This window comes from Lepisosteus platostomus, chromosome 5, assembly GCF_059453375.1.
Source record: "Lepisosteus platostomus isolate fLepPlt1 chromosome 5, fLepPlt1.hap1, whole genome shotgun sequence".
NCBI lineage: Eukaryota > Metazoa > Chordata > Actinopteri > Semionotiformes > Lepisosteidae > Lepisosteus > Lepisosteus platostomus.
In genome coordinates this window covers 66,831,181-66,848,761 of record NC_142615.1, presented here as the reverse complement: position 1 = coordinate 66,848,761, position 17,581 = coordinate 66,831,181, and the positions used below count along the sequence as shown (strand labels likewise).

At 52.3% G+C, this 17,581-nt stretch overlaps 1 protein-coding gene, 14 non-coding genes and 13 pseudogenes across 15 annotated transcripts in view; all 28 read left to right on the top strand.

The window, feature by feature from the left end:
• Positions 1 to 17,581, top strand: part of LOC148671543 (scavenger receptor cysteine-rich type 1 protein M130-like) — a 401,186-nt gene that overhangs the window by 43,481 nt on the left and 340,124 nt on the right. The window lies entirely within an intron of this gene.
• Positions 175 to 293, top strand: LOC148671599 (5S ribosomal RNA). Its single transcript, XR_015937969.1, has one exon. It is a non-coding gene; the product is annotated as a 5S ribosomal RNA (ribosomal RNA).
• On the top strand, positions 827 to 945 carry LOC148671598 (5S ribosomal RNA; annotated as a pseudogene).
• Positions 1,483 to 1,601, top strand: LOC148671597 (5S ribosomal RNA). The gene has a single exon (XR_015937967.1). It is a non-coding gene; the product is annotated as a 5S ribosomal RNA (ribosomal RNA).
• Positions 2,139 to 2,257, top strand: LOC148671596 (5S ribosomal RNA; annotated as a pseudogene).
• On the top strand, positions 2,791 to 2,909 carry LOC148671595 (5S ribosomal RNA; annotated as a pseudogene).
• LOC148671594 (5S ribosomal RNA) lies at positions 3,447 to 3,565 on the top strand (annotated as a pseudogene).
• Positions 4,103 to 4,221, top strand: LOC148671593 (5S ribosomal RNA). Its single transcript, XR_015939140.1, has one exon. It is a non-coding gene; the product is annotated as a 5S ribosomal RNA (ribosomal RNA).
• LOC148671592 (5S ribosomal RNA) lies at positions 4,759 to 4,877 on the top strand (annotated as a pseudogene).
• On the top strand, positions 5,415 to 5,533 carry LOC148671591 (5S ribosomal RNA). The gene has a single exon (XR_015937966.1). It is a non-coding gene; the product is annotated as a 5S ribosomal RNA (ribosomal RNA).
• On the top strand, positions 6,071 to 6,189 carry LOC148671590 (5S ribosomal RNA; annotated as a pseudogene).
• LOC148671589 (5S ribosomal RNA) lies at positions 6,723 to 6,841 on the top strand. Its single transcript, XR_015937965.1, has one exon. It is a non-coding gene; the product is annotated as a 5S ribosomal RNA (ribosomal RNA).
• Positions 7,375 to 7,493, top strand: LOC148671588 (5S ribosomal RNA). Its single transcript, XR_015937964.1, has one exon. It is a non-coding gene; the product is annotated as a 5S ribosomal RNA (ribosomal RNA).
• Positions 8,031 to 8,149, top strand: LOC148671587 (5S ribosomal RNA). The gene has a single exon (XR_015937963.1). It is a non-coding gene; the product is annotated as a 5S ribosomal RNA (ribosomal RNA).
• LOC148671586 (5S ribosomal RNA) lies at positions 8,683 to 8,801 on the top strand (annotated as a pseudogene).
• Positions 9,335 to 9,453, top strand: LOC148671585 (5S ribosomal RNA; annotated as a pseudogene).
• Positions 9,991 to 10,109, top strand: LOC148671584 (5S ribosomal RNA). Its single transcript, XR_015937962.1, has one exon. It is a non-coding gene; the product is annotated as a 5S ribosomal RNA (ribosomal RNA).
• On the top strand, positions 10,647 to 10,765 carry LOC148671583 (5S ribosomal RNA; annotated as a pseudogene).
• Positions 11,302 to 11,420, top strand: LOC148671582 (5S ribosomal RNA; annotated as a pseudogene).
• LOC148671581 (5S ribosomal RNA) lies at positions 11,958 to 12,076 on the top strand. Its single transcript, XR_015937961.1, has one exon. It is a non-coding gene; the product is annotated as a 5S ribosomal RNA (ribosomal RNA).
• Positions 12,614 to 12,732, top strand: LOC148671580 (5S ribosomal RNA; annotated as a pseudogene).
• LOC148671579 (5S ribosomal RNA) lies at positions 13,270 to 13,388 on the top strand. Its single transcript, XR_015937960.1, has one exon. It is a non-coding gene; the product is annotated as a 5S ribosomal RNA (ribosomal RNA).
• LOC148671578 (5S ribosomal RNA) lies at positions 13,926 to 14,044 on the top strand. Its single transcript, XR_015937959.1, has one exon. It is a non-coding gene; the product is annotated as a 5S ribosomal RNA (ribosomal RNA).
• LOC148671577 (5S ribosomal RNA) lies at positions 14,582 to 14,700 on the top strand. Its single transcript, XR_015937958.1, has one exon. It is a non-coding gene; the product is annotated as a 5S ribosomal RNA (ribosomal RNA).
• Positions 15,238 to 15,356, top strand: LOC148671576 (5S ribosomal RNA). The gene has a single exon (XR_015937956.1). It is a non-coding gene; the product is annotated as a 5S ribosomal RNA (ribosomal RNA).
• Positions 15,894 to 16,012, top strand: LOC148671575 (5S ribosomal RNA; annotated as a pseudogene).
• On the top strand, positions 16,550 to 16,668 carry LOC148671574 (5S ribosomal RNA). Its single transcript, XR_015938637.1, has one exon. It is a non-coding gene; the product is annotated as a 5S ribosomal RNA (ribosomal RNA).
• LOC148671573 (5S ribosomal RNA) lies at positions 17,206 to 17,324 on the top strand (annotated as a pseudogene).

The following is a 17,581-nucleotide window of genomic DNA, read 5'->3' as shown; positions in this document are numbered from 1 at the left end:
CCTCATTGGAAGGAAGCAAGAGTGAAAGGCTGAAGTGAAATAGAGCGGGGACGAAGGCAGTGAAGAGAGAGAACGTGGGAAGAAGAGAAAAACGCAAGGGAAAAAAAGCAGCGTCGTAAAAGAGGTGACGGAGCTGTCCTCTCAATAAGAAGGGTGCCAGCGAGCCTTGCTCTCGCTTACGGCCACACCCCCTTGAGCACGCCTGATCTCGTCTGATCTCGGAAGCTAAACAGGGATGGGCCTGGTTAGTACTTGGATGGGAGACCGCCTGGGAATACCAGGTGCTGTAAGCTTTTAAGCGCAGGAGGCGCCCTATCCCCGCTCGCTCATTCCCCTGTTCACACGTGCAGTGCGGCTTGTCCGTCTGTTTATTTGTCAGCTTTGGCGAGACACGGGTGCTTGTGTATTAGCGTGAGCGTTTTTTATTCTGATCAGGAACAGTTTTACAACTCCGCAAAGGATCGAGGAAAGGTTTATCGCCAGCTGAAAAGAGACACAGCGCTTCGGCTGTGGAGACTTGTTCGGCTGGCGTTCGGAGAGTCGCGTTTTTCAGAATTGTATTGAGATCGTTTTCCACAGAGCTCAGATGTCAAAGCACAGCAGCAGGTCTCCACAGCGATCCTCTATAGCGCCCTTTCTCCCGCAGCTCCGTCCTCATTGGAAGGAGGCAAGAGTGAAAGGCTGAAGTGAAATAGAGCGGGGACGAAGGCAGTGAAGAGAGAGAACGTGGGAAGAAGAGAAAAACGCAAGGGAAAAAAAGCAGCGTCGTAAAAGAGGTGACGGAGCTGTCCTCTCAATAAGAAGGGTGCCAGCGAGCCTTGCGCTCACTTACGGCCACACCCCCTTGAGCACGCCTGATCTCGTCTGATCTCGGAAGCTAAACAGGGATGGGCCTGGTTAGTACTTGGATGGGAGACCGCCTGGGAATACCAGGTGCTGTAAGCTTTTAAGCGCAGGAGGCGCCCTATCCCCGCTCGCTCGCTCATTCCCCTGTTCACACGTGCAGTGCGGCTTGTCCGTCTGTTTATTTCTCAGCTTTGGCGAGACACGGGTGCTTGTGTATTAGCGTGAGCGTTTTTTATTCTGATCAGGAACAGTTTTACAAGTCCGCAAAGGATCGAGGAAAGGTTTATCGCCAGCTGAAAAGAGACACAGCGCTTCGGCTGTGGAGATTTGTTCGGCTGGCGTTCGGAGAGTCGCGTTTTTCAGAATTGTATTGAGATCGTTTTCCACAGAGCTCAGATGTCAAAGCACAGCAGCAGCTCTCCACAGCGATCCTCTATAGCGCCCTTTCTCCCGCAGCTCCGTCCTCATTGGAAGGAAGCAAGAGTGAAAGGCTGAAGTGAAATAGAGCGGGGACGAAGGCAGTGAAGAGAGAGAACGTGGGAAGAAGAGAAAAACGCAAGAGAAAAAAAGCAGCGTCGTAAAAGAGGTGACGGAGCTGTCCTCTCAATAAGAAGGGTGCCAGCGAGCCTTGCGCTCGCTTACGGCCACACCCCCTTGAGCACGCCTGATCTCGTCTGATCTCGGAAGCTAAACAGGGATGGGCCTGGTTAGTACTTGGATGGGAGACCGCCTGGGAATACCAGGTGCTGTAAGCTTTTAAGCGCAGGAGGCGCCCTATCCCCGCTCGCTCGCTCATTCCCCTGTTCACACGTGCAGTGCGGCTTGTCCGTCTGTTTATTTCTCAGCTTTGGCGAGACACGGGTGCTTGTGTATTAGCGTGAGCGTTTTTTATTCTGATCAGGAACAGTTTTACAAGTCCGCAAAGGATCGAGGAAAGGTTTATCGCCAGCTGAAAAGAGACACAGCGCTTCGGCTGTGGAGACTTGTTCGGCTGGCGTTCGGAGAGTCGCGTTTTTCAGAATTGTATTGAGATCGTTTTCCACAGAGCTCAGATGTCAAAGCACAGCAGCAGCTCTCCACAGCAATCCTCTATAGCGCCCTTTCTCCCGCAGCTCCGTCCTCATTGGAAGGAAGCAAGAGTGAAAGGCTGAAGTGAAATAGAGCGGGGACGAAGGCAGTGAAGAGAGAGAACGTGGGAAGAAGAGAAAAACGCAAGAGAAAAAAAGCAGCGATGTAAAAGAGGTGACGGAGCTGTTCTCTCAATAAGAAGGGTGCCAGCGAGCCTTGCTCTCGCTTACGGCCACACCCCCTTGAGCACGCCTGATCTCGTCTGATCTCGGAAGCTAAACAGGGATGGGCCTGGTTAGTACTTGGATGGGAGACCGCCTGGGAATACCAGGTGCAGTGAGCTTTTAAGCGCAGGAGGCGCCCTATCCCCGCTCGCTCATTCCCCTGTTCACACGTGCAGTGCGGCTTGTCCGTCTGTTTATTTGTCAGCTTTGGCGAGACACGGGTGCTTGTGTATTAGCGTGAGCGTTTTTTATTCTGATCAGGAACAGTTTTACAAGTCCGCAAAGGATCGAGGAAAGGTTTATCGCCAGCTGAAAAGAGACACAGCGCTTCGGCTGTGGAGACTTGTTCGGCTGGCGTTCGGAGAGTCGCGTTTTTCAGAATTGTATTGAGATCGTTTTCCACAGAGCTCAGATGTCAAAGCACAGCAGCAGCTCTCCACAGCGATCCTCTATAGCGCCCTTTCTCCCGCAGCTCCGTCCTCATTGGAAGGAAGCAAGAGTGAAAGGCTGAAGTGAAATAGAGCGGGGACGAAGGCAGTGAAGAGAGAGAACGTGGGAAGAAGAGAAAAACGCAAGAGAAAAAAAGCAGCGTCGTAAAAGAGGTGACGGAGCTGTCCTCTCAATAAGAAGGGTGCCAGCGAGCCTTGCGCTCGCTTACGGCCACACCCCCTTGAGCACGTCTGATCTCGTCTGATCTCGGAAGCTAAACAGGGATGGGCCTGGTTAGTACTTGGATGGGAGACCGCCTGGGAATACCAGGTGCTGTAAGCTTTTAAGCGCAGGAGGCGCCCTATCCCCGCTCGCTCGCTCATTCCCCTGTTCACACGTGCAGTGCGGCTTGTCCGTCTGTTTATTTCTCAGCTTTGGCGAGACACGGGTGCTTGTGTATTAGCGTGAGCGTTTTTTATTCTGATCAGGAACAGTTTTACAAGTCCGCAAAGGATCGAGGAAAGGTTTATCGCCAGCTGAAAAGAGACACAGCGCTTCGGCTGTGGAGACTTGTTCGGCTGGCGTTCGGAGAGTCGCGTTTTTCAGAATTGTATTGAGATCGTTTTCCACAGAGCTCAGATGTCAAAGCACAGCAGCAGCTCTCCACAGCAATCCTCTATAGCGCCCTTTCTCCCGCAGCTCCGTCCTCATTGGAAGGAAGCAAGAGTGAAAGGCTGAAGTGAAATAGAGCGGGGACGAAGGCAGTGAAGAGAGAGAACGTGGGAAGAAGAGAAAAACGCAAGAGAAAAAAAGCAGCGATGTAAAAGAGGTGACGGAGCTGTTCTCTCAATAAGAAGGGTGCCAGCGAACTTTGCTCTCACTTATGGCCACACCCCCTTGAGCACGCCTGATCTCGTCTGATCTCGGAAGCTAAACAGGGATGGGCCTGGTTAGTACTTGGATGGGAGACCGCCTGGGAATACCAGGTGCTGTAAGCTTTTAAGCGCAGGAGGCGCCCTATCCCCGCTCGCTCGCTCATTCCCCTGTTCACACGTGCAGTGCGGCTTGTCCGTCTGTTTATTTGTCAGCTTTGGCGAGACACGGGTGCTTGTGTATTAGCGTGAGCGTTTTTTATTCTGATCAGGAACAGTTTTACAAGTCCGCAAAGGATCGAGGAAAGGTTTATCGCCAGCTGAAAAGAGACACAGCGCTTCGGCTGTGGAGACTTGTTCGGCTGGCGTTCGGAGAGTCGCGTTTTTCAGAATTGTATTGAGATCGTTTTCCACAGAGCTCAGATGTCAAAGCACAGCAGCAGGTCTCCACAGCGATCCTCTATAGCGCCCTTTCTCCCGCAGCTCCGTCCTCATTGGAAGGAAGCAAAAGTGAAAGGCTGAAGTGAAATAGAGCGGGGACGAAGGCAGTGAAGAGAGAGAACGTGGGAAGAAGAGAAAAACGCAAGGGAAAAAAAGCAGCGTCGTAAAAGAGGTGACGGAGCTGTCCTCTCAATAAGAAGGGTGCCAGCGAGCCTTGCTCTCGCTTACGGCCACACCCCCTTGAGCACGCCTGATCTCATCTGATCTCGGAAGCTAAACAGGGATGGGCCTGGTTAGTACTTGGATGGGAGACCGCCTGGGAATACCAGGTGCTGTAAGCTTTTAAGCGCAGGAGGCGCCCTATCCCCGCTCGCTCGCTCATTCCCCTGTTCACACGTGCAGTGCGGCTTGTCCGTCTGTTTATTTGTCAGCTTTGGCGAGACACGGGTGCTTGTGTATTAGCGTGAGCGTTTTTTATTCTGATCATGAACAGTTTAACAAGTCCGCAAAGGATCGAGGAAAGGTTTATCGCCAGCTGAAAAGAGACACAGCGCTTCGGCTGTGGAGACTTGTTCGGCTGGCGTTCGGAGAGTCGCGTTTTTCAGAATTGTATTGAGATCGTTTTCCACAGAGCTCAGATGTCAAAGCACAGCAGCAGGTCTCCACAGCGATCCTCTATAGCGCCCTTTCTCCCGCAGCTCCGTCCTCATTGGAAGGAAACAAGAGTGAAAGGCTGAAGTGAAATAGAGCGGGGACGAAGGCAGTGAAGAGAGAGAACGTGGGAAGAAGAGAAAAACGCAAGGGAAAAAAAGCAGCGTCGTAAAAGAGGTGACGGAGCTGTCCTCTCAATAAGAAGGGTGCCAGCGAGCCTTACTCTCGCTTATGGCCACACCCCATTGAGCACGCCTGATCTCGTCTGATCTCAGAAGCTAAACAGGGATGGGCCTGGTTAGTACTTGGATGGGAGACCGCCTGGGAATACCAGGTGCTGTAAGCTTTTAAGCGCAGGAGGCGCCCTATCCCCGCTCGCTCGCTCATTCCCCTGTTCACACGTGCAGTGCGGCTTGTCCGTCTGTTTATTTGTCAGCTTTGGCGAGACACGGGTGCTTGTGTATTAGCGTGAGCGTTTTTTATTCTGATCAGGAACAGTTTTACAAGTCCGCAAAGGATCGAGGAAAGGTTTATCGCCAGCTGAAAAGAGACACAGCGCTTCGGCTGTGGAGACTTGTTCGGCTGGCGTTCGGAGAGTCGCGTTTTTTAGAATTGTATTGAGATCGTTTTCCACAGAGCTCAGATGTCAAAGCACAGCAGCAGCTCTCCACAGCGATCCTCTATAGCGCCCTTTCTCCCGCAGCTCCGTCCTCATTGGAAGGAAGCAAAAGTGAAAGGCTGAAGTGAAATAGAGCGGGGACGAAGGCAGTGAAGAGAGAGAACGTGGGAAGAAGAGAAAAACGCAAGGGAAAAAAAGCAGCGTCGTAAAAGAGGTGACGGAGCTGTCCTCTCAATAAGAAGGGTGCCAGCGAGCCTTGCTCTCGCTTACGGCCACACCCCCTTGAGCACGCCTGATCTCGTCTGATCTCGGAAGCTAAACAGGGATGGGCCTGGTTAGTACTTGGATGGGAGACCGCCTGGGAATACCAGGTGCTGTAAGCTTTTAAGCGCAGGAGGCGCCCTATCCCCGCTCGCTCGCTCATTCCCCTGTTCACACGTGCAGTGCGGCTTGTCCGTCTGTTTATTTGTCAGCTTTGGCGAGACACGTGTGCTTGTGTATTAGCGTGAGCGTTTTTTATTCTGATCAGGAACAGTTTAACAAGTCCGCAAAGAATCGAGGAAAGGTTTATCGCCAGCTGAAAAGAGACACAGCGCTTCGGCTGTGGAGACTTGTTCGGCTGGCGTTCGGAGAGTCGCGTTTTTCAGAATTGTATTGAGATCGTTTTCCACAGAGCTCAGATGTCAAAGCACAGCATCAGCTCTCCAGAGCGATCCTCTATAGCGCCCTTTCTCCCGCAGCTCCGTCCTCATTGGAAGGAAGCAAGAGTGAAAGGCTGAAGTGAAATAGAGCGGGGACGAAGGCAGTGAAGAGAGAGAACGTGGGAAGAAGAGAAAAACGCAAGGGAAAAAAAGCAGCGTCGTAAAAGAGGTGACGGAGCTGTCCTCTCAATAAGAAGGGTGCCAGCGAGCCTTGCTCTCGCTTACGGCCACACCCCCTTGAGCACGCCTGATCTCGTCTGATCTCGGAAGCTAAACAGGGATGGGCCTGGTTAGTACTTGGATGGGAGACCGCCTGGGAATACCAGGTGCTGTAAACTTTTAAGCGCAGGAGGCGCCCTATCCCCGCTCGCTCATTCCCCTGTTCACACGTGCAGTGCGGCTTGTCCGTCTGTTTATTTGTCAGCTTTGGCGAGACACGGGTGCTTGTGTATTAGCGTGAGCGTTTTTTATTCTGATCAGGAACAGTTTTACAAGTCCGCAAAGGATCGAGGAAAGGTTTATCGCCAGCTGAAAAGAGACACAGCGCTTCGGCTGTGGAGACTTGTTCGGCTGGCGTTCGGAGAGTCGCGTTTTTCAGAATTGTATTGAGATCGTTTTCCACAGAGCTCAGATGTCAAAGCACAGCATCAGCTCTCCACAGCGATCCTCTATAGCGCCCTTTCTCCCGCAGCTCCGTCCTCATTGGAAGGAAGCAAGAGTGAAAGGCTGAAGTGAAATAGAGCGGGGACGAAGGCAGTGAAGAGAGAGAACGTGGGAAGAAGAGAAAAACGCAAGGGAAAAAAAGCAGCGTCGTAAAAGAGGTGACGGAGCTGTCCTCTCAATAAGAAGGGTGCCAGCGAGCCTTGCTCTCGCTTACGGCCACACCCCCTTGAGCACGCCTGATCTCGTCTGATCTCGGAAGCTAAACAGGGATGGGCCTGGTTAGTACTTGGATGGGAGACCGCCTGGGAATACCAGGTGCTGTAAGCTTTTAAGCGCAGGAGGCGCCCTATCCCCGCTCGCTCATTCCCCTGTTCACACGTGCAGTGCGGCTTGTCCGTCTGTTTATTTGTCAGCTTTGGCGAGACACGGGTGCTTGTGTATTAGCGTGAGCGTTTTTTATTCTGATCAGGAACAGTTTTACAAGTCCGCAAAGGATCGAGGAAAGGTTTATCGCCAGCTGAAAAGAGACACAGCGCTTCGGCTGTGGAGACTTGTTCGGCTGGCGTTCGGAGAGTCGCGTTTTTCAGAATTGTATTGAGATCGTTTTCCACAGAGCTCAGATGTCAAAGCACAGCAGCAGCTCTCCACAGCGATCCTCTATAGCGCCCTTTCTCCCGCAGCTCCGTCCTCATTGGAAGGAAGCAAGAGTGAAAGGCTGAAGTGAAATAGAGCGGGGACGAAGGCAGTGAAGAGAGAGAACGTGGGAAGAAGAGAAAAACGCAAGAGAAAAAAAGCAGCGTCGTAAAAGAGGTGACGGAGCTGTCCTCTCAATAAGAAGGGTGCCAGCGAGCCTTGCGCTCGCTTACGGCCACACCCCCTTGAGCACGCCTGATCTCGTCTGATCTCGGAAGCTAAACAGGGATGGGCCTGGTTAGTACTTGGATGGGAGACCGCCTGGGAATACCAGGTGCTGTAAGCTTTTAAGCGCAGGAGGCGCCCTATCCCCGCTCGCTGGCTCATTCCCCTGTTCACACGTGCAGTGCGGCTTGTCCGTCTGTTTATTTGTCAGCTTTGGCGAGACACGGGTGCTTGTGTATTAGCGTGAGCGTTTTTTATTCTGATCAGGAACAGTTTAACAAGTCCGCAAAGGATCGAGGAAAGGTTTATCGCCAGCTGAAAAGAGACACAGCGCTTCGGCTGTGGAGACTTGTTCGGCTGGCGTTCGGAGAGTCGCGTTTTTCAGAATTGTATTGAGATCGTTTTCCACAGAGCTCAGATGTCAAAGCACAGCAGCAGCTCTCCACAGCGATCCTCTATAGCGCCCTTTCTCCCGCAGCTCCGTCCTCATTGGAAGGAAGCAAGAGTGAAAGGCTGAAGTGAAATAGAGCGGGGACGAAGGCAGTGAAGAGAGAGAACGTGGGAAGAAGAGAAAAACGCAAGGGAAAAAAAGCAGCGTCGTAAAAGAGGTGACGGAGCTGTCCTCTCAATAAGAAGGGTGCCAGCGAGCCTTGCTCTCGCTTACGGCCACACCCCCTTGAGCACGCCTGATCTCGTCTGATCTCGGAAGCTAAACAGGGATGGGCCTGGTTAGTACTTGGATGGGAGACCGCCTGGGAATACCAGGTGCTGTAAGCTTTTAAGCGCAGGAGGCGCCCTATCCCCGCTCGCTCATTCCCCTGTTCACACGTGCAGTGCGGCTTGTCCGTCTGTTTATTTGTCAGCTTTGGCGAGACACGGGTGCTTGTGTATTAGCGTGAGCGTTTTTTATTCTGATCAGGAACAGTTTTACAACTCCGCAAAGGATCGAGGAAAGGTTTATCGCCAGCTGAAAAGAGACACAGCGCTTCGGCTGTGGAGACTTGTTCGGCTGGCGTTCGGAGAGTCGCGTTTTTCAGAATTGTATTGAGATCGTTTTCCACAGAGCTCAGATGTCAAAGCACAGCAGCAGCTCTCCACAGCAATCCTCTATAGCGCCCTTTCTCCCGCAGCTCCGTCCTCATTGGAAGGAAGCAAGAGTGAAAGGCTGAAGTGAAATAGAGCGGGGACGAAGGCAGTGAAGAGAGAGAACGTGGGAAGAAGAGAAAAACGCAAGAGAAAAAAAGCAGCGATGTAAAAGAGGTGACGGAGCTGTTCTCTCAATAAGAAGGGTGCCAGCGAGCCTTGCTCTCGCTTACGGCCACACCCCCTTGAGCACGCCTGATCTCGTCTGATCTCGGAAGCTAAACAGGGATGGGCCTGGTTAGTACTTGGATGGGAGACCGCCTGGGAATACCAGGTGCAGTGAGCTTTTAAGCGCAGGAGGCGCCCTATCCCCGCTCGCTCATTCCCCTGTTCACACGTGCAGTGCGGCTTGTCCGTCTGTTTATTTGTCAGCTTTGGCGAGACACGGGTGCTTGTGTATTAGCGTGAGCGTTTTTTATTCTGATCAGGAACAGTTTTACAAGTCCGCAAAGGATCGAGGAAAGGTTTATCGCCAGCTGAAAAGAGACACAGCGCTTCGGCTGTGGAGACTTGTTCGGCTGGCGTTCGGAGAGTCGCGTTTTTCAGAATTGTATTGAGATCGTTTTCCACAGAGCTCAGATGTCAAAGCACAGCAGCAGCTCTCCACAGCGATCCTCTATAGCGCCCTTTCTCCCGCAGCTCCGTCCTCATTGGAAGGAAGCAAGAGTGAAAGGCTGAAGTGAAATAGAGCGGGGACGAAGGCAGTGAAGAGAGAGAACGTGGGAAGAAGAGAAAAACGCAAGAGAAAAAAAGCAGCGTCGTAAAAGAGGTGACGGAGCTGTCCTCTCAATAAGAAGGGTGCCAGCGAGCCTTGCGCTCGCTTACGGCCACACCCCCTTGAGCACGTCTGATCTCGTCTGATCTCGGAAGCTAAACAGGGATGGGCCTGGTTAGTACTTGGATGGGAGACCGCCTGGGAATACCAGGTGCTGTAAGCTTTTAAGCGCAGGAGGCGCCCTATCCCCGCTCGCTCGCTCATTCCCCTGTTCACACGTGCAGTGCGGCTTGTCCGTCTGTTTATTTCTCAGCTTTGGCGAGACACGGGTGCTTGTGTATTAGCGTGAGCGTTTTTTATTCTGATCAGGAACAGTTTAACAAGTCCGCAAAGGATCGAGGAAAGGTTTATCGCCAGCTGAAAAGAGACACAGCGCTTCGGCTGTGGAGACTTGTTCGGCTGGCGTTCGGAGAGTCGCGTTTTTCAGAATTGTATTGAGATCGTTTTCCACAGAGCTCAGATGTCAAAGCACAGCAGCAGCTCTCCACAGCGATCCTCTATAGCGCCCTTTCTCCCGCAGCTCCGTCCTCATTGGAAGGAAGCAAGAGTGAAAGGCTGAAGTGAAATAGAGCGGGGACGAAGGCAGTGAAGAGAGAGAACGTGGGAAGAAGAGAAAAACGCAAGGGAAAAAAAGCAGCGTCGTAAAAGAGGTGACGGAGCTGTCCTCTCAATAAGAAGGGTGCCAGCGAGCCTTGCTCTCGCTTACGGCCACACCCCCTTGAGCACGCCTGATCTCGTCTGATCTCGGAAGCTAAACAGGGATGGGCCTGGTTAGTACTTGGATGGGAGACCGCCTGGGAATACCAGGTGCTGTAAGCTTTTAAGCGCAGGAGGCGCCCTATCCCCGCTCGCTCGCTCATTCCCCTGTTCACACGTGCAGTGCGGCTTGTCCGTCTGTTTATTTCTCAGCTTTGGCGAGACACGGGTGCTTGTGTATTAGCGTGAGCGTTTTTTATTCTGATCAGGAACAGTTTTACAAGTCCGCAAAGGATCGAGGAAAGGTTTATCGCCAGCTGAAAAGAGACACAGCGCTTCGGCTGTGGAGACTTGTTCGGCTGGCGTTCGGAGAGTCGCGTTTTTCAGAATTGTATTGAGATCGTTTTCCACAGAGCTCAGATGTCAAAGCACAGCAGCAGCTCTCCACAGCAATCCTCTATAGCGCCCTTTCTCCCGCAGCTCCGTCCTCATTGGAAGGAAGCAAGAGTGAAAGGCTGAAGTGAAATAGAGCGGGGACGAAGGCAGTGAAGAGAGAGAACGTGGGAAGAAGAGAAAAACGCAAGAGAAAAAAAGCAGCGATGTAAAAGAGGTGACGGAGCTGTTCTCTCAATAAGAAGGGTGCCAGCGAACTTTGCTCTCACTTATGGCCACACCCCCTTGAGCACGCCTGATCTCGTCTGATCTCGAAAGCTAAACAGGGATGGGCCTGGTTAGTACTTGGATGGGAGACCGCCTGGGAATACCAGGTGCTGTAAGCTTTTAAGCGCAGGAGGCGCCCTATCCCCGCTCGCTCGCTCATTCCCCTGTTCACACGTGCAGTGCGGCTTGTCCGTCTGTTTATTTGTCAGCTTTGGCGAGACACGGGTGCTTGTGTATTAGCGTGAGCGTTTTTTATTCTGATCAGGAACAGTTTAACAAGTCCGCAAAGGATCGAGGAAAGGTTTATCGCCAGCTGAAAAGAGACACAGCGCTTCGGCTGTGGAGACTTGTTCGGCTGGCGTTCGGGGAATCGCGTTTTTCAGAATTGTATTGAGATCGTTTTCCACAGAGCTCAGATGTCAAAGCACAGCAGCAGCTCTCCACAGCGATCCTCTATAGCGCCCTTTCTCCCGCAGCTCCGTCCTCATTGGAAGGAAGCAAGAGTGAAAGGCTGAAGTGAAATAGAGCGGGGACGAAGGCAGTGAAGAGAGAGAACGTGGAAAGAAGAGAAAAACGCAAGGGAAAAAAGCAGCGTCGTAAAAGAGGTGACGGAGCTGTCCTCTCAATAAGAAGGGTGCCAGCGAGCCTTGCTCTCACTTACGGCCACACCCCCTTGAGCACGCCTGATCTCGTTTGATCTCGGAAGCTAAACAGGGATGGGCCTGGTTAGTACTTGGATGGGAGACCGCCTGGGAATACCAGGTGCTGTAAGCTTTTAAGCGCAGGAGGCGCCCTATCCCCGCTCGCTGGCTCATTCCCCTGTTCACACGTGCAGTGCGGCTTGTCCGTCTGTTTATTTGTCAGCTTTGGCGAGACACGGGTGCTTGTGTATTAGCGTGAGCGTTTTTTATTCTGATCAGGAACAGTTTAACAAGTCCGCAAAGGATCGAGGAAAGGTTTATCGCCAGCTGAAAAGAGACACAGCGCTTCGGCTGTGGAGACTTGTTCGGCTGGCGTTCGGAGAGTCGCGTTTTTCAGAATTGTATTGAGATCGTTTTCCACAGAGCTCAGATGTCAAAGCACAGCAGCAGCTCTCCACAGCGATCCTCTATAGCGCCCTTTCTCCCGCAGCTCCGTCCTCATTGGAAGGAAGCAAGAGTGAAAGGCTGAAGTGAAATAGAGCGGGGACGAAGGCAGTGAAGAGAGAGAACGTGGGAAGAAGAGAAAAACGCAAGGGAAAAAAAGCAGCGTCGTAAAAGAGGTGACGGAGCTGTCCTCTCAATAAGAAGGGTGCCAGCGAGCCTTGCTCTCGCTTACGGCCACACCCCCTTGAGCACGCCTGATCTCGTCTGATCTCGGAAGCTAAACAGGGATGGGCCTGGTTAGTACTTGGATGGGAGACCGCCTGGGAATACCAGGTGCTGTAAGCTTTTAAGCGCAGGAGGCGCCCTATCCCCGCTCGCTCGCTCATTCCCCTGTTCACACGTGCAGTGCGGCTTGTCCGTCTGTTTATTTGTCAGCTTTGGCGAGACACGGGTGCTTGTGTATTAGCGTGAGCGTTTTTTATTCTGATCAGGAACAGTTTAACAAGTCCGTAAAGGATCGAGGAAAGGTTTATCGCCAGCTGAAAAGAGACACAGCGCTTCGGCTGTGGAGACTTGTTCGGCTGGCGTTCGGAGAGTCGCGTTTTTCAGAATTGTATTGAGATCGTTTTCCACAGAGCTCAGATGTCAAAGCACAGCAGCAGCTCTCCACAGCGATCCTCTATAGCGCCCTTTCTCCCGCAGCTCCGTCCTCATTGGAAGGAAGCAAGAGTGAAAGGCTGAAGTGAAATAGAGCGGGGACGAAGGCAGTGAAGAGAGAGAACGTGGGAAGAAGAGAAAAACGCAAGGGAAAAAAAGCAGCGTCGTAAAAGAGGTGACGGAGCTGTCCTCTCAATAAGAAGGGTGCCAGCGAGCATTGCTCTTCCTTACGGCCACACCCCCTTGAGCACGCCTGATCTCGTCTGATCTCGGAAGCTAAACCGGGATGGGCCTGGTTAGTACTTGGATGGGAGACCGCCTGGGAATACCAGGTGCTGTAAGCTTTTAAGCGCAGGAGGCGCCCTATCCCCGCTCGCTCGCTCATTCCCCTTTTCACACGTGCAGTGTGGCTTGTCCGTCTGTTTATTTCTCAGCTTTGGCGAGACACGGGTGCTTGTGTATTAGCGTGAGCGTTTTTTATTCTGATCAGGAACAGTTTTACAAGTCCGCAAAGGATCGAGGAAAGGTTTATCGCCAGCTGAAAAGAGACACAGCGCTTCGGCTGTGGAGACTTGTTCGGCTGGCGTTCGGAGAGTCGCGTTTTTCAGAATTGTATTGAGATCGTTTTCCACAGAGCTCAGATGTCAAAGCACAGCAGCAGCTCTCCACAGCAATCCTCTATAGCGCCCTTTCTCCCGCAGCTCCGTCCTCATTGGAAGGAAGCAAGAGTGAAAGGCTGAAGTGAAATAGAGCGGGGACGAAGGCAGTGAAGAGAGAGAACGTGGGAAGAAGAGAAAAACGCAAGAGAAAAAAAGCAGCGATGTAAAAGAGGTGACGGAGCTGTCCTCTCAATAAGAAGGGTGCCAGCGAGCTTTGCTCTTGCTTACGGCCACACCCCCTTGAGCACGCCTGATCTCGTCTGATCTCGGAAGCTAAACAGGGATGGGCCTGGTTAGTACTTGGATGGGAGACCGCCTGGGAATACCAGGTGCTGTAAGCTTTTAAGCGCAGGAGGCGCCCTATCCCCGCTCGCTCGCTCATTCCCCTGTTCACACGTGCAGTGCGGCTTGTCCGTCTGTTTATTTGTCAGCTTTGGCGAGACACGGGTGCTTGTGTATTAGCGTGAGCGTTTTTTATTCTGATCAGGAACAGTTTAACAAGTCCGCAAAGGATCGAGGAAAGGTTTATCGCCAGCTGAAAAGAGACACAGCGCTTCGGCTGTGGAGACTTGTTCGGCTGGCGTTCGGGGAATCGCGTTTTTCAGAATTGTATTGAGATCGTTTTCCACAGAGCTCAGATGTCAAAGCACAGCAGCAGCTCTCCACAGCAATCCTCTATAGCGCCCTTTCTCCCGCAGCTCCGTCCTCATTGGAAGGAAGCAAGAGTGAAAGGCTGAAGTGAAATAGAGCGGGGACGAAGGCAGTGAAGAGAGAGAACGTGGGAAGAAGAGAAAAACGTAAGGGAAAAAAAGCAGCGTCGTAAAAGAGGTGACGGAGCTGTCCTCTCAATAAGAAGGGTGCCAGCGAGCCTTGCGCTCGCTTACGGCCACACCCCCTTGAGCACGCCTGATCTCGTCTGATCTCGGAAGCTAAACAGGGATGGGCCTGGTTAGTACTTGGATGGGAGACCGCCTGGGAATACCAGGTGCTGTAAGCTTTTAAGCGCAGGAGGCGCCCTATCCCCGCTCGCTCGCTCATTCCCCTGTTCACACGTGCAGTGCGGCTTGTTCGTCTGTTTATTTGTCAGCTTTGGCGAGACACGGGTGCTTGTGTATTAGCGTGAGCGTTTTTTATTCTGATCAGGAACAGTTTAACAAGTCCGCAAAGGATCGAGGAAAGGTTTATCGCCAGCTGAAAAGAGACACAGCGCTTCGGCTGTGGAGACTTGTTCGGCTGGCGTTCGGAGAGTCGCGTTTTTCAGAATTGTATTGAGATCGTTTTCCACAGAGCTCAGATGTCAAAGCACAGCAGCAGCTCTCCACAGCAATCCTCTATAGCGCCCTTTCTCCCGCAGCTCCGTCCTCATTGGAAGGAAGCAAGAGTGAAAGGCTGAAGTGAAATAGAGCGGGGACGAAGGCAGTGAAGAGAGAGAACGTGGGAAGAAGAGAAAAACGCAAGGGAAAAAAAGCAGCGTCGTAAAAGAGGTGACGGAGCTGTCCTCTCAATAAGAAGGGTGCCAGCGAACCTTGCTCTCGCTTACGGCCACACCCCCTTGAGCACGCCTGATCTCGTCTGATCTCGGAAGCTAAACAGGGATGGGCCTGGTTAGTACTTGGATGGGAGACCGCCTGGGAATACCAGGTGCTGTAAGCTTTTAAGCGCAGGAGGCGCCCTATCCCCGCTCGCTCGCTCATTCCCCTGTTCACACGTGCAGTGCGGCTTGTCCGTCTGTTTATTTGTCAGCTTTGGCGAGACACGGGTGCTTGTGTATTAGCGTGAGCGTTTTTTATTCTGATCAGGAACAGTTTTACAAGTCCGCAAAGGATCGAGGAAAGGTTTATCGCCAGCTGAAAAGAGACACAGCGCTTCGGCTGTGGAGACTTGTTCGGCTGGCGTTCGGAGAGTCGCGTTTTTCAGAATTGTATTGAGATCGATTTCCACAGAGCTCAGATGTCAAAGCACAGCAGCAGCTCTCCACAGCGATCCTCTATAGCGCCCTTTCTCCCGCAGCTCCGTCCTCATTGGAAGGAAGCAAGAGTGAAAGGCTGAAGTGAAATAGAGCGGGGACAAAGGCAGTGAAAAGAGAGAACGTGGGAAGAAGAGAAAAACGCAAGGGAAAAAAAGCAGCGTCGTAAAAGAGTTGACGGAGCTGTCCTCTCAATAAGAAGGGTGCCAGCGAACCTTGCTCTCGCTTACGGCCACACCCCCTTGAGCACGCCTGATCTCGTCTGATCTCGGAAGCTAAACAGGGATGGGCCTGGTTAGTACTTGGATGGGAGACCGCCTGGGAATACCAGGTGCTGTAAGCTTTTAAGCGCAGGAGGCGCCCTATCCCCGCTCGCTCGCTCATTCCCCTGTTCACACGTGCAGTGCGGCTTGTCCGTCTGTTTATTTGTCAGCTTTGGCGAGACACGGGTGCTTGTGTATTAGCGTGAGCGTTTTTTATTCTGATCAGGAACAGTTTTACAAGTCCGCAAAGGATCGAGGAAAGGTTTATCGCCAGCTGAAAAGAGACACAGCGCTTCGGCTGTGGAGACTTGTTCGGCTGGCGTTCGGAGAGTCGCGTTTTTCAGAATTGTATTGAGATCGATTTCCACAGAGCTCAGATGTCAAAGCACAGCAGCAGCTCTCCACAGCGATCCTCTATAGCGCCCTTTCTCCCGCAGCTCCGTCCTCATTGGAAGGAAGCAAGAGTGAAAGGCTGAAGTGAAATAGAGCGGGGACGAAGGCAGTGAAGAGAGAGAACGTGGGAAGAAGAGAAAAACGCAAGGGAAAAAAAGCAGCGTCGTAAAAGAGGTGACGGAGCTGTCCTCTCAATAAGAAGGGTGCCAGCGAGCCTTGCTCTCACTGGCGGCCACACCCCCTTGAGCACGACTGATCTCGTCTGATCTCGGAAGCTAAACAGGGATGGGCCTGGTTAGTACTTGGATGGGAGACCGCCTGGGAATACCAGTTGCTGTAAGCTTTTAAGCGCAGGAGGCGCCCTATCCCCGCTCGCTCGCTCATTCCCCTGTTCACACGTGCAGTGCGGCTTGTCCGTCTGTTTATTTGTCAGCTTTGGCGAGACACGGGTGCTTGTGTATTAGCGTGAGCGTTTTTTATTCTGATCAGGAACAGTTTTACAAGTCCGCAAAGGATCGAGGAAAGGTTTATTGCCAGCTGAAAAGAGACACAGCGCTTCGGCTGTGGAGACTTGTTCGGCTGGCGTTCGGAGAGTCGCGTTTTTCAGAATTGTATTGAGATCGTTTTCCACAGAGCTCAGATGTCAAAGCACAGCAGCAGCTCTCCACAGCGATCCTCTATAGCGCCCTTTCTCCCGCAGCTCCGTCCTCATTGGAAGGAAGCAAGAGTGAAAGGATGAAGTGAAATAGAGCGGGGACGAAGACAGTGAAGAGAGAGAACGTGGGAAGAAGAGAAAAACGCAAGGGAAAAAAAGCAGCGTCGTAAAAGAGGTGACGGAGCTGTCCTCTCAATAAGAAGAGTGCCAGCGAGCCTTGCTCTCGCTTATGGCCACACCCCCTTGTGCACGCCTGATCTCGTCTGATCTCGGAAGCTAAACAGGGATGGGCCTGGTTAGTACTTGGATGGGAGACCGCCTGGGAATACCAGGTGCTGTAAGCTTTTAAGCGCAGGAGGCGCCCTATCCCCGCTCGCTCGCTCATTCCCCTGTTCACACGTGCAGTGCGGCTTGTCCGTCTGTTTATTTGTCAGCTTTGGCGAGACACGGGTGCTTGTGTATTAGCGTGAGCGTTTTTTATTCTGATCAGGAACAGTTTAACAAGTCCGCAAAGGATCGAGGAAAGGTTTATCGCCAGCTGAAAAGAGACACAGCGCTTCGGCTGTGGAGACTTGTTCGGCTGGCGTTCGGAGAGTCGCGTTTTTCAGAATTGTATTGAGATCGTTTTCCACAGAGCTCAGATGTCAAAGCACAGCAGCAGCTCTCCAAAGCGATCCTCTATAGCGCCCTTTCTCCCGCAGCTCCGTCCTCATTGGAAGGAAGCAAGAGTGAAAGGCTGAAGTGAAATAGAGTGGGGACGAAGGCAATGAAGAGAGAGAACGTGGGAAGAAGAGAAAAACGCAAGGGAAAAAAAGCAGCGTCGTAAAAGAGGTGACGGAGCTGTCCTCTCAATAAGAAGGGTGCCAGCGAGCCTTGTTCTCGCTTACGGCCACACCCCCTTGAGCACGCCTGATTTCGTCTGATCTCGAAAGCTAAACAGGGATGGGTCTGGTTAGTACTTGGATGGGAGACCGCCTGGGAATACCAGGTGCTGTAAGCTTTAAAGCGCAGGAGGCGCCCTATCCCCGCTCGCTCGCTCATTCCCCTGTTCACACGTGCAGTGCGGCTTGTCCGTCTGTTTATTTGTCAGCTTTGGCGAGACACGGGTGCTTGTGTATTAGCGTGAGCGTTTTTTATTCTGATCAGGAACAGTTTAACAAGTCCGCAAAGGATCGAGGAAAGGTTTATCGCCAGCTGAAAAGAGACACAGCGCTTCGGCTGTGGAGACTTGTTCGGCTGGCGTTCGGAGAGTCGCGT